The sequence below is a fragment of the Myxine glutinosa genome, chromosome 8, assembly GCF_964187855.1.
Source record: "Myxine glutinosa chromosome 8, kmMyxGlut1.1, whole genome shotgun sequence".
Classification (NCBI taxonomy): domain Eukaryota; kingdom Metazoa; phylum Chordata; class Myxini; order Myxiniformes; family Myxinidae; genus Myxine; species Myxine glutinosa.
Window position 1 is genome coordinate 138,716,316 of NC_136268.1, and position 14,011 is coordinate 138,730,326.

Here is a 14,011-nt window from a genome sequence, read left to right on the forward strand (position 1 = left end):
CATGTCTACCAAATTTCATCCAAATCCGTCCACAACTTTTTGAGATTGCCTGTTCACAGACAAACAGACAGGGGTGAAAACATAACCTCCGTCTCCCTTCGGTGGTGGAAGTAAATACAGTTACAAGGAAGTGAGGCATGCTGTAGAAATATAACCGGAAGAGGCACTTACCAAAAATAATCTCCGGTATGATTTTCCATGAGAGTATAATAGAATTCTGATGAAAATGTCATCAAGTGTCACGGAAAAAATGTCGTAAGAGAATGATAAATATTTAAATAGCTTAGTTTGAGACATGGTCTATTCACCTGCCCCAAGAAGTCGTGCACGACCATATTGTCAAATGCCATAAACTGTCTTTAGTCACTCCATATGTCCTAACGCAATTCCAGTTGAACCTCTCAACTTGTGTATATATAATATTGTAGTAAAAAAAAAAGGTTCTAAAACATTGAAAATTTATCATCACAATGCTAAAACTCACTATCTATCCCATGGACCCATATTTGGGTCATACCTGCCTCTCCTTCTCGGCCTTTCTTTCCCATCTTCCCAGGAGCACCTGAAAGCAAATGAGAAAACACTTGACTCAGCACCCAAAGTTATTTGAGAGGGTTCAAGAAATGGAATAAGTTACCAAAGTTGTTAGTTGCCAAAGCTTTGGAAGTGTGTATGAAGTGAGACAGAGGAGGCAATGATTACAACGTATAAAGCAGGTGGCTGAGGGATCAAAAACAATATGTCAAGGTTGATGTTGTAATACTGTTTCATTGTACACATATAATAGACCTACTATAACCTGTACACTGTTTATAGGTGGGCATGAAGTTCCAGAACCACAAATATTTTATAAGACAAGAGGATTGCGATGTGGAGGGAATTCGTTCAACAGATAATTCTACACCTTTTCATCCCAAATGTCAAGAAATTATTTGGAAGCGTCTCTTGTTCAGTTTTTATCCTGATCAAATAGATCAGTAATTGACAAATTAGAGATGGATATTAGAGAAGTTATTATTTTAAACAATGATTGTTGACCATGGGAATGCCAAATCTTTTTCAGGTGATTTTAAACAGTATTTACACTGATAGATTGAGTTTATGGGGATGAAGCACAGCCATGATGGGCCAAATATCCTCCTCCCATGTCCAAGTTGCTTGTATAAAGGAACGGAATACAGTACTTCAATCCGAATAAACACTTTTCACACGGAAAATGTTTATAAATCGACTTGCATGACATTCCAAAAAATGTAATTGTTAGAATTAAACAAAATTTATACAAGTAGAGCTAAAGTGAAAGTACACCGCCCTATGCCAAATAAATAACACATCCTCCAGCGTGCGGCATTGACAGGGCACCTCTGGTGGTCGGCGATACTGCCGTGCAGCACATGGAGGTGGAATTTGAAGGGAGAGATGTACAATAATTGATTGATTGCGTAATTAAAATAAATAAATAATAATCGCAAAATAATTAATTTCTTAATCAATTGAATTGAAAATTGAATTCAATTGAATTGAATTCAAAATTCAATTCAAAAATTCAATTGAATTGAAATAGCATACCCAAACCACAAGTCTTTCATCTGAAGCTGTAACTTTTTGAAAATTATTTAATTAAGTAATGAATCGGAATTGTGCCCAAATATCATGGATCCAGCTGGAAAGGTTCCTGAGATATTGCCGCCCAGTTGAGAAAGAAAATAAATAAGTAATTATAAAGCCATAATAATCAAGTAATTAATCAATTAATTGATGAATCAAAAAATAAGAATATGGTTTTTGCTAAAGCATTTGTTCACTATTGTGCCCAAATGTCAGCTTCCTTTCTTCCTATCTCAAACAAACAAAGAGAAAACAAACAGAGTAAAAACTGAGTGCTACCTTTCAGCATGCGTCATCGCCAGGCCCCCTTCGGTCGGTACCCGGCGATCACGTCATGCAGCCCCTGGAGATTGAAATAGGGAGGGGCGGACTACAATATTTTTGGTTAAATATAAGCATTCAACACCAAGATGACAAGTATGAAATCGGTACGCATCCCAAACACAGGTATAAACAATATTACACTACTGCAACAAAACAAGACACTGCAAACGAGTGCTGATCACAAGTGAAGCTTTCTCTTCTTTTTTCATATGCAGCACATGGTTGCCAGTAGCATAATTTGCTGGGGGCACAGCTGTGCAGCTGATGCAGTGTTCCCCTGTAAGTTAGAGCAGGAATTTGAATTTGTTCAGGGTGCCGACGATAGGTCTCATACTTTTCACGAAGGACATCGTGGGATTTTTTAAACATCCATCAACAAATGCCAGTAAATGGGACACCCTGTTTAACATTGACACATTAATTAATCACTCTGCACATGAAACACCAGGATGACAGTTTATAGCGGGGCTGAGATTGAAACCCAGGCTAGAGGTGAGTAGACGTACCTCTGGGCCATCCTACCATCCACGAAACCAAGCAAAACATAGAAACTAGTCCACGACTCTGGCTGAAAAGTGAAATATTCTGAACGAAAGGTGATCCATTTCCCACATAGAAACTCTAAAGATAAAACTCTTTCTGCTCTTTGTCCTCTCTTAACACCACCAAAGGCACCTACCCAAAAGAAGCATTGCGTGCGGGCAAGATCGGTGTTCATGAGTACATGCATTGAGACGGATGCTGTTCATTGGACAGTTTCCCAACCACAGCCTGCATGATACACCATACCAAAACACCTAGCTCACACTAGGCCAGAAATACATTTATACAGTGGCAGAAATGCCAACAAAATAGCCATTTCAAACCAGGAGATGGTTCTGAGAAAAAAGCAAATACCTATTCAATTCACGGTTCAAATACCTATTTGAATTCATTCAAATACCTATTCACGGTTGAAAAAAAAAAAAAAAAAAAGCACCCCCATAGACCCCAATTTTTAAAATGCCAGGAACAAACTTTGGTACAACACGGGTGATGAAGGTTGTGGTAAAGTTTCATCGAAATAGTGTGTGTAGTTTCAGAGGAAAAAGGAAATTCCTTTTTTGGGGGATCAAACCTGGATCCACGTTGACCCCCGGTAGACCCCATTAGACCCCCTTAGACCCTGAATTTTTCAATGCCGTGAACAAACTTTAATCACAACACAACAAATATAATTTATGCCAAATTTGGTTGCAATCCCATCAGCGGTTTCGGAGAAGAAGTTTCAAGTGTTTACGGACGGACTGACGGACGGACTGATGGACTGACGGACTGACGGATGGATGACGCGCCATCGCATAAGCTCCCCAGAACTTCGTTCCAGGTGAGCTAAAAAAAAAAATTTGATGGAAGGATGAGCATTTGATTCTCATGACTGCTGAGTTCTGCACCCTGCGATGGAGTGGTGGCCTGTCCAGGATTGAGCACGGAAAGGTTCACGACTTTTCATTAGCACCTTGAGGCTCTGTCAAGAGTACAGGCCTCTGCCAGCACCGCCTTATGGTCAATCAGAGCTCACTGATGTGGTAGAAAGTCCCCGAGCTCTTGTCAAATCTAGTTAGGAGCGCTCAGCGAATATCAAAATAATATAAAATAGCTCTTCAAAAATAATAATAACAAAAACAACCTTGTCATACTACCCGCAGGCAACTGGGAAACAGTGTATATGAAAGCAGCCTTTCGTTACCATAGCCAAGTCCTCATTTCTGCTTTAAGAATCACGGAATAATCACATGAGTATTGGGTGCACTTAACCTGACCCCAGCAATTCCCAAAATTCCTTCCTCTCTCTGTGCGCTGTGTTATGCCTATATCAGGTTTTTACTTATACATGCATCAATCGATCAGGGGTTTAAGTTTTAAAAGCCTGGCGACTACTAAATCCACTACGATAAAAACTTCAACCATTTCAAATGAATAAATAGTACAACTACTTGAGAACAATATGCATTTCCACCATTTTCAAGAATTACTGCTGTTATACCTTTTATTGAAATAAAAGCAAGGCCTGCATTTAAACAAATAAATAAACTTGTAAAAAGCTCTTCGGCTGCTTTTGAATGGCGTGGAATTTCCTACGCTTGAGGAAAGAGCAATGCTTTATTGATTCAACATGCAGCACTGTGCACCTCCTCTGGATGAAATGAAGGCAAACCTGAGTGAAAAAGCTAAATTACAGCACCGTCCACCATTTCTCTCTTGAGCACCGCAGTCAGGCGTCCTCATTAAAACTTCGAGCTTATAATCATCCCTGATCGCACGCGTGCAACGAACCTGCCAACTCAACTCAAGTCGGACTGGTTTGCAAAACTATTCAGATTTTCTTTATTAAATAAAAGACTTCAATTTCTATGGCAAATAAACTGCAGTTGAGAAGCAACGTTGTGTGCAGTGTGGACAAAATAGTTACCTCGAAAGAGAATGTTAGAGGGTGAGAGAGAAACAAAGAAAATAACATCAATCTTCCACTCGAAAATGTAAAAAAGAGGAATCATATAAAGGTTATTGTGCGGAAACAAAAATTGTTTTTCAACTGGTAAACTTCAAGCACAGTTTCGTTGCATTTACTTTGGCAAGGACAAGCTATACACATTTATACATTTATACACACAAGCTATACATATACACAAGGATGGAAATCTCTCCAAATCTTGCAGTGGAGGATCACGGGAATTTGCTCAGTCACGTCACCTTGAGAGATCATTCAATTTGCTTCCTTAATTGGGAAAAAAAGTGTGATATCTAAAGGATTATGTGCTTGATAGACCTTAATTCATTGCTCAAGCATTTGGGATGTAGGGAAGATGGAATAAATTAGCCACGTACCACGGTCAATAAAACCAGGTATATCCGTGAAAGTTAATTGAGAACTAGTTTAAAGTTTTTTTCACGGAACAAAGGATTACCAGACTCGGTGGAAATTTGGTCCAAACATCTGCTCGAAATCTGGGAGGTCGACGGTTCGAACCTGACCCCAGAAGAATCGTACCAAAGACTTTAATAATGGTATTAAGTGTTAAATTCTTACCACTTTCAGTGGCGTATCCTGCGACAATGTCGATTTCTCCAGGATTGGTTCTAGCTGTGAGCCCTGAAGCCCTATCAAGATGTGTATAAATACAGTCACATGAAAAAGTAAGTACACCCCATGTAAAGTTTTGACTTTTTCAACATATTTCAACATACAGCTATTTGATCTTCATTTCAACAATATTGATAGATAAAGGTAATATAATATAACAAATATCATGAAACATTTACATTTTGTAGTCCATTGTATAATTTAAATAAACATAAATGCAAATTTCGCATGTGGAAAAAGTAAGTACACCCTTGGCTCTAATAGGTGGTATTGCCCCCTTTGGCAGAAACAACCTCAAGTAGGCGTTTCTTATAACTGTCTACCAGTCTCTGATATCGACTTGGAGAAATTTTTGCCCACTCCTCCATGCAGAATTCTTTCAGCCTTTGCGATGGTTGAGGGGTTTCTTGCATGCACAGCTCGTTTCAAATTCCCCCACAACATCTCGATGGGATTTAGATCCGGGCTTTGACTTGGCCATTCCAGTACCCTCCATTTCTTTCTTTTCAGCCATTCCTTGGTGGATTTACTGGTATGTTTAGGGTCATTGTCATGTTGCAAGGTCCACCTCCGGTTGAGCTTCAACTTTCCGACAGATGGCCTCACATTATCCTCAAGCACCCTCTGGTACAATGAAGAATTCATCGTGGATTCTATTATGGTGAGCTGCCCAGGCCCTGATGCAGCAAAGCTGCCCCAAACCATAATATTTCCACCACCATGCTTTCCAGTTGGTATCAGGTTCTTGTAGTCAAATACTGTCTTTGGTTTTCACCAAACATGTCTTCTGGTACTGTGGCCAAATAGCTCTACCTTTGACTCATCTGTCCAAAGCACATTTTTCCAGAAGTGCTGGTCTTTGCCGAGGTGTTCATTGGCAAACTTTAGTCTTCCTTGATGTTCTTTCTGGACAGCAAAGGTTTCCTCCTGGCACACCTCCCATGCAGATTAAATTTGTGCAGCCTCTTTCTAATGGTGGACTCGTGCACTTTGACATCAACAGTGGCAAGAGCTACCTGTAGGTCCCGTGATGACATTCTGGGGTTCTTCGAGACTTCGTTCAGCATCTTGCGGTCTGCTCTCGGGCTGAACTTGCTGGGGCGGCCTGGCCTGAACAAGTTGGCAGTTGTTTGGAATCTTCTCCACTCGTAGATGATCTTTCGGACAGTCGAATGATTGATTTCAAATTGTTTGGAGATCTTTTTAAATCCCTTCCCAGACTCGTAGGCATCTGTAACCTTTTTTCTGAAGGCCTCAGAGGCTCTTTTGATCTAGGCATGGTGACGCCGCACACTTCAACAACAAAGAGCAAACCAAACTAAATGTCTGAGGTTTAAATAAGACAGGTTCCTCCAAGATCCTCTCAAACGATGTTCTAATCATTTGCACCTGAGCTGGTGCAGCTGATTTTAATATTAGGTATTTGAAGTAGTGATAAATGTAGGGGTGTACTTACTTTTTCCACATGCGAAATTTGCATTTATATTTATTTAAATTATACAATGGACTACAAAATGTAAATGTTTCATGATATTTGTTATATTATATCACCTTTATCTATCAATATTGTTGAAATGAAGATTAAATAGCTGTATGTTGAAATATGTTGAAAAAGTCAAAACTTTACATGGGGTGTACTTACTTTTTCACGTGACTGTATATATGTATATGATCTCCCGATGTTCCTGCTCTCCATCGTCTCCTCCCGCTCCCTTTATCTTATGTTTTATGTGTCAGTTTGTCTTTTTGTGATCAATGTTAGCTCTCACACGAGCCTCGATCTTGTATCCAAAAAAAACCTGTGATGATGGATTATATGACCTTGCTGATAATTGGAAGTAACATGATTGGTCTGTAGTTGAGGGGATCAGTATTTGTACCTTTTCATGCAAGGCAGTGATGTTGGCTCATTTTCAAGCAAATGGAAGATGACCTAGCACAAATTACATGGTGAAAAAGGGCAGAGAGAGGATGTGCAAGAGCGCCAGAGCAGGTTTTTCGGAAACGTGAGTTGATGCCATCCAGTCGAGTAGCAGAGTTAGAGTCGAGGGTTGAAAGAACATTCTCAGTGCAAAAGACTCAGTCTAGGAGCAGTTGGGTATGACAGGGAAGGATGGGTACCGAGAGTGAGGGGTTGGGAAAACAAGATTTGGAAGCAAACATGATTGAAGTATTTGGCCTTCTCACAAACGGGGTTGGCTGTGGTGTCATTTGAAGAGAGGGAAGGGAAGTAAGTAGAGCATACATCAGAGACAGACTTATCAAGGTTCCACCAGGTATTAGAGGAGGGAGACAAGTTGGAAAGTTCATTCTTAAGGTTGGACAGATGTTGGTTTGTGGCTGAGATGTTGGTTTTTGTGGTTTGAGGTCACCGAGAGTGGACACCCACTTTTTATGGATGAGGATATTGTGACAAAATTGACAAAAAACACGTAAGTTTTAAGAAATAAATGCATACTTGTAGTATGCCGATTATTGTGAATATAAGGGAAAATGGGGTCTATCGTGACACAGCTCACCCCCTACGCCCGAGCAGCTACAAAGAATGTCCCAATGCACCCCCAGTTTCCCATACAGCTTGTCTCATTGTTCTAGGAAATATAAGAGATGAATGCAAACAGAAGGATAGTGTAATGTTTTCTCGCTCTCCTGAAAGTGGACACACACTTGGTACGGACTTTTTGTCATGCATCGACATTGTCTTTGGTCGGATTTGCCTTTAATACGTGATGGCAGCAAAATCTCACCGAGATTGATTTCTGGCTTTGATTGGATTCCTTCTTTCCAGATAAGTGATGGCATAAAAATTATCAAAAGATGAGAGAGTGGAGCTTGCTGAGAAAGGCCCAAACATCATGTGTACGGAGAATCAAAGTACCTGCAAGTTAACGCCAACAATTCGAACATTTCCTGTAACTTACTCAATCAGTGGAAATCGCACATGGTAATCAAATTTTTAATCAATTATCTTTACGATCAGAACGCGTTTTTTAGCCCTGACATATATATATATATATATATATATATATATATATATATATATATATATATATATATATATATATATATATATATATAAAACTTTATACCATATTAACCCTGTGGCTCCTGACTTTTGGGCCACCCTGTGCATCATATATCAGAATTCACAAGATAGCAATACGTACAATGCAAGACAATGCTATACCAGTCAACAGCATAGACAAAACAAAAGGATGGAAAGGTGTGGCAGTGGAAAGTGGAGACTACAGGTACAAGTTCCTGACTATTCCAAGTGGAGAAGTACAAAACCTATTCATAGTTGTTGGCAAGAGGAGAATGGATGTAAACCGATTCTCAGTTGTTGGAAAGTTGGGAAGAAGAGAATCGAGGATCCTTCACAGGTGTTGCAGTTTATGAGCCACGTCAACTTTTAATTTGCAAGTTGAAGAGAAGGAATGTCATACCATAAATAGGTAAAGGTGTAGGGTTAAACAGCCTTTGCATTTGCAAAAACATATTCGTCATCGTCATACAATACTTATGAACAAAAATATTTGTATAAGAGTGTTTGCAATGTTGGTCAACATATTGCACGAGAGAGTGGGAGAGACATTTATGTGGCGGTGGTGTAACAATTACAGCATCTGCTTTGAGTCCGAGACATCGGTGGTTCAAACCCGACCCCAGCCAAGTCAGACCAAAGACTTCTAAAATGTTACGTTTTGCTTCCTTGCTTGAGGCTCAGCATTTAGAAAGGATAGAGCTTGGCAAACAACCATAGACTGGCAACCATTGTACAGGCTTGATGGGCCTAGTGGCCTCCTCTTGCATTAAAGTTGCTTGTAAGGGAACTCATTTCTGGACCCTTATGTCAAATATCAAACTAATTTCGATCACACACAATCTAGCTTTTGCAGAAGAACAAATAATCCTCCTTCAATGTAAACAGTTCACAGGTTTCATTAATTATTATGTGTGTCGCAGCCATTCGGGTCATTTATTTGGAAATCAAATCGCATTGGCAGAGGAAGGGCATGGAGATGGCTCAAGCGTGCTTGTGCACTTCCTCAATGGCAGTCCCAATTACATCACAGAAGTGACAGTGCATGAAAATAACAAACTTCCATGTCATCATAGTCATCAGAGCCACGGTAATGGGCCGGGTTTGCCACACGTGCAAGCTATCAGCCCGCAGGGCATACCAGCTGGACCGACGACAATATCCAGGAAAGAGCATGTTGAGTCTGCCCCGAGAGGCTGTTCCTCACGGCAGTGGGCGAATTAAGAATGGATCAGCAGCCTGCCAATCCCTCTGTCAGCTCCAGCAACTGAGATTGTGTGCTGAGGTTATAGGGGTGAGACTGGAGTTGGATCAGGGTGGCGGCATGTTGACGAAAAGCCTCAGGGTAGGCTCTGGTGGTAAAAAAGTAGAACGGCAGCGAAGCACAGAAGGCCAGAAGGCCAGTGGAACAAAGGCATCCGTGTATGGTGTGAAACATGCAGAGACGAAGCAAAACCACCGTGTGGTCTGCAGACCAGAGGGTCCATGTAAAACTCATCAACATTGCCCCGGTCATTTCTACCTTGACGAGTTTGTCAGTGTTCGGATCACTCCCAGGTTTATTGTCTGTGGCAATTTTCAAACTTCAACAATTGTTGTGCAAACAGAAGTTCATGATATGCAAGGACACAGTTAACAACTCCTTTTGGAAAAAAGGAAATGCTTGTGTATGGTTTTCAAAGTTCCCAATGAAGGGTACTATATGGCTGAAATGCAAAGAGGAGCTCCTGAGAATAGCTGAGTTTGCATTTTTCAGAATTGAAATTTTCCTTGCAACTTATGTGAAAAGGTTTTGCCAATGATGTAATGAAGGCAACCATTATCGGCCTAAGTAATGGAAATTAGAGATTCATTAAACTTGCATTTAGAAATATTGGGCGCATCATTTGCCGGTGCTATGGGGAGCATCATTTGCCAGGGGGACGGCCAATTCCGCTGACGATTGCCAATGTTGACTATATTGCCAAAGTGGTGGTGGTGGTTCGTGTGCAGCCACCCGGCTGCTGGTTGCATCATTTCTGTGGGTGCGTCTGCCGCTGATGCAATGCCTCTCTCTAACCAGTTATCTGGTACTCGTTTTGCCGACCTCGGAAGGATGACGGGCTGAGTCAACCCCACCTGGCATTAATTCAATGGGATTCAAACTCAGGACCTTCGGATCCCAAGCCCACCTCCCCAACCATTAGGCCAACACATTGCCAAAGAAATTTCCTCGAATAACACATGTTGCAATTATCTCTCAAATGATCAATAATCGCTCCGCCAAAAAGCACCTCATTACTATTCACTCTTTATTCTACTTCTGTCCCTGGCCTCAACCATTTCCGCCTTCTTGTGGGGTCGACTGGGAAAGTTTTTGGCCCATGTCTTTTACGAACAGGCCGGACAGACCCGACGTTTGATTGAAGGTGGCAGGAAGTTGTAAGTTGTTCATGGTGCTGACGAAAACGCCTAATCTTTGTGAAAGGCACCATGGGATCTTTAACGTCCAGCAATGACCGGTGCGAGGAGGCGAGTCCTTTGGGTTTAAACTCTTTCCGATGGACAAGCACGCATTGATCCCTCACCCTATACACGTGCAACACCAGGATGGCAGTTCATGGCTGTTAGGATAATCTAACCGAAAGCTCAAAGGTGAGTGTGTGTACCTCAAAGCTATCCTACATGCCCTTATACTGTCCAATCTAGGATGAAATTTCATACTTCTGAAAAGGAAAGCTGTCATATGCAAACCGCATAACGACTGGTCCATTTGAACTAAACTCCAGTTAAAAATAAACACATAACACTATTGATGCAGATTAATGTGTATGGGTATTTTAACGATTTTCCGAGAATATAGAAAATACAGATTAAAGATTAATTGCCACATATTTGAAATTTTCAGTGATAAATCTTTCGAAAACATGTGGTCCTCGTGTGTACTTTGTTAAAAAAGATAATTAAAAAGTTGGCCATCTATGATGATACAACTTTTTGTTAACAAAGTTCTACTTTAAAATAAATAACCACTGGCAAAAATATTTGTGCACTAAAAACACACACACACACAAACAGACACACACACACACACACCATGAAACCCTGTTCCACACCAACACTTGCTGCAAGGGTCCTGACCAACATGAAGCCACACATCAATCTTGTTTAGAGAGCCATCACCAGATAAAATCTCCAAATTGCAGCAGGGGAAAAAGATATCAAAAATAAATATAGATTCCCACTCAGTTGCAGTTTGTGAAAAACATGAAACTGCCCACTGCATGTGTCAGCCAGCCTGCAAATTTTTTTAGAATTGGTTGGCCTTCCCCACTGATTCGTACCCTTAGAGTAGAAGTGGCAGCCGAGAGCAGGATTTGAGAACATCGACAGAAATTGGCACGTTGCTGAAGCGGTGCTGATGCTGCACAGAACATTTTTCTTGTATGTAAAGCCACAGATAAATGTGCTTCAACAAGAACATGGTTAGAGAAGTCAAGCAGGGCAAAAGCGTAACATAAGAGATTGAATGATAGATTAGTTATTACTAAGTCCAGGAGAGAGGACGTACAAGTTACAGACATCCAAGTTGGGAAGTTCACAGATCCAGGTTGGGAAGGTCAAACCTACAGAGTCGCAAGAGGCCTTTGCTGAAATACTATGGCTGGTTATAGTGGAGCTAATACCCACCCAAGCTGCCATGGTGACGGTTGAAATTGCTGCAGATGATAAACAGAGTTGGGATGGTTGATTACGAGTTGATCTATGTTGGAATAAAAACCAATCTAAACCAACCAACCTGCTATGAACCAATTCCCATGTTTTTGAGAGATAGGGCCAAAGCCGATATGTAGAACGACACTTCAAAACGTTGTGGATGGATTTGGATGAAACTTGGTAGACATGTCGGTTTTTGACCCCATCTCTCAAAGACATGGGAATTGGTTTCAACAATCACTAGCACATAGAACAAACGAGAATGGCTAAACATTTTACATTTTGTATCCCACTGATAGGCCTAATCTGCATCCGGACTTTAACCAAAATCGAATCGCCTTGTTCTTGTCACCTACCCAACTCATTCACTAAGTTTCGTCCAAATCTGTCCACAATACAACACAACAACAACATGCATTTTAAGGCCATTTTCCCTGCTAGAGCGGGGGTTAACCTTGCGGTCCCCATGACAATCTTCTCCATCTTGCCCTATTTTCTGCATCTCTCCTTGTTAACCCCCTTACCCGCATTTCTTCTTCCACCATCTTTAGCCAAGTCTTTCTCAGTCTTCCCCGTCCTCTACTTCCTTCTACATTCATTTCCATCACTCTTCTCAACCAGTCACTTTCATCCTTCCTCAACACATGACCAAACCATCTCAACCTGTTCCTCTTCACAGCATCAATCACAGGCTCTATTCCCATCATCTTTCGCAATTCATCATTTGTCTTCCTCTCTCTCAACGATACTCCGCACATCCATCGAACCATTCGCATTTCCACCCTTTCCAACCTTCGTTGCTGCTCTACATTCATTACCCATGTCTCGCTCCCATAAATCATAACACTTCTCACACATGCAGCATACACCTTTCCCTTCAGCTTCAACGACACTCCCCTCCTCATCAGCACGCCACTCAGTTCCCGAAACTTCCTCCATGCACATCTCACTCGAGCAACCGTTGCCGAGTCTGATCCACCTTCTCCATTTAGCATGTCTCCGAGGTAGCAAAATGTTGTCACACCTTCCAGCTTCACACCGTCTCCAAGATCCAACTCAACATTTCCTCCATCTGCAGTTCCCTCTGTGCACACCTTACATTTGAATGTAGCTGCCACACTGGTTAATGACCCTCTCAGACCACAACATTTTTGATGAACCCACTCAGCGCACATTGTACATTGAATGGAGTTCACTCCGACACCCTTCCTGCACACAGCACAGGGCCATTTCCCAGTTCTTTCACCTCACCACATGCTTTACCACTTGCCATCACCTTCGTCTTTCCGATATTCACCTTCAGACCTTTTGTCTCCATACATTCCTTTCCTTCCACTTGTTCATCTTTTCCTTCAGTCCATCCATACTTTCCGCAATCAACACCAGATCATCTGCATACAACAACTCCCACGGTAAACCCTCCTTTACGTTCTGAGCCAGCACCTCCATCAAAGCTACAAATAGTAGTGGACTTAGTACCGACCCCTGATGCACTCCCACCTTCATCTCAAAGCCGAATTGTGACCCATTGTCCACAATGTTTGTGATATTGTGCTACACAGTACAGTTGGACCCCGCTATTCGTGGTTCCGCTATTCACGGATGATAAAATGCGACCTGTTTCTCTATTCGTGGAAAAGTCTCCCACGAATTCACGGGGGTTTTTTTCCATTCGAGGCCGTCTCCCACGAATTCACGGGGGTTTTTTTCCATTCGAGGCCGTGTTCCATGAAATCACGGTTTTTCAGGGGCGCAAAAAAAACATTTTTCACAAGCCATTATCTTGACATACGGTATTTATAAAATTCATCTTTCACCAGCCATGTACAAAGCAGCTGGACATATGCAAAGAAAACATCTACGAGCCGCAAGCATGACCTGGTCTACATTCACTGCTGTGTGCTTTGCATTTTCATGGCTTTGAGGGCGCATCTTTTAGCCGCACTATAATCGAGAGCTTCACGGGATGTTCCACCAGCTGCAAAACACGTCATCTCCACGAGTTACTGTACAGAATGAAAACACTCCACAGTATCTATTAGTGCAATCAGCTGTCTCCCTTTTCCCCAATGAAACTGGCATGGCATGCATTCACAGATTTTCATCGACATTCACGGGATTTGCCTCGCCATTTCCGGGATCATCGCCGACATTCCTGGGATTTGCCTCGCCATTTGTGGGATTATCGCCGACATTCGCAGGATTTGCCTCGCCAT

At 41.6% G+C, this 14,011-nt stretch overlaps 1 long non-coding RNA gene across 1 annotated transcript in view; it reads right to left on the minus strand.

Moving 5' to 3' along the window:
- Positions 1-516: 516 nt before the first annotated feature.
- LOC137432135 (uncharacterized) overlaps positions 517-14,011 on the minus strand; it is a 112,766-nt gene continuing 99,271 nt past the window's right edge. Inside the window, exon 3 of the long non-coding RNA XR_010985434.1 lies at positions 517-562. This is a non-coding gene — a long non-coding RNA (uncharacterized LOC137432135). The remainder of the gene's footprint in view (positions 563-14,011) is intronic.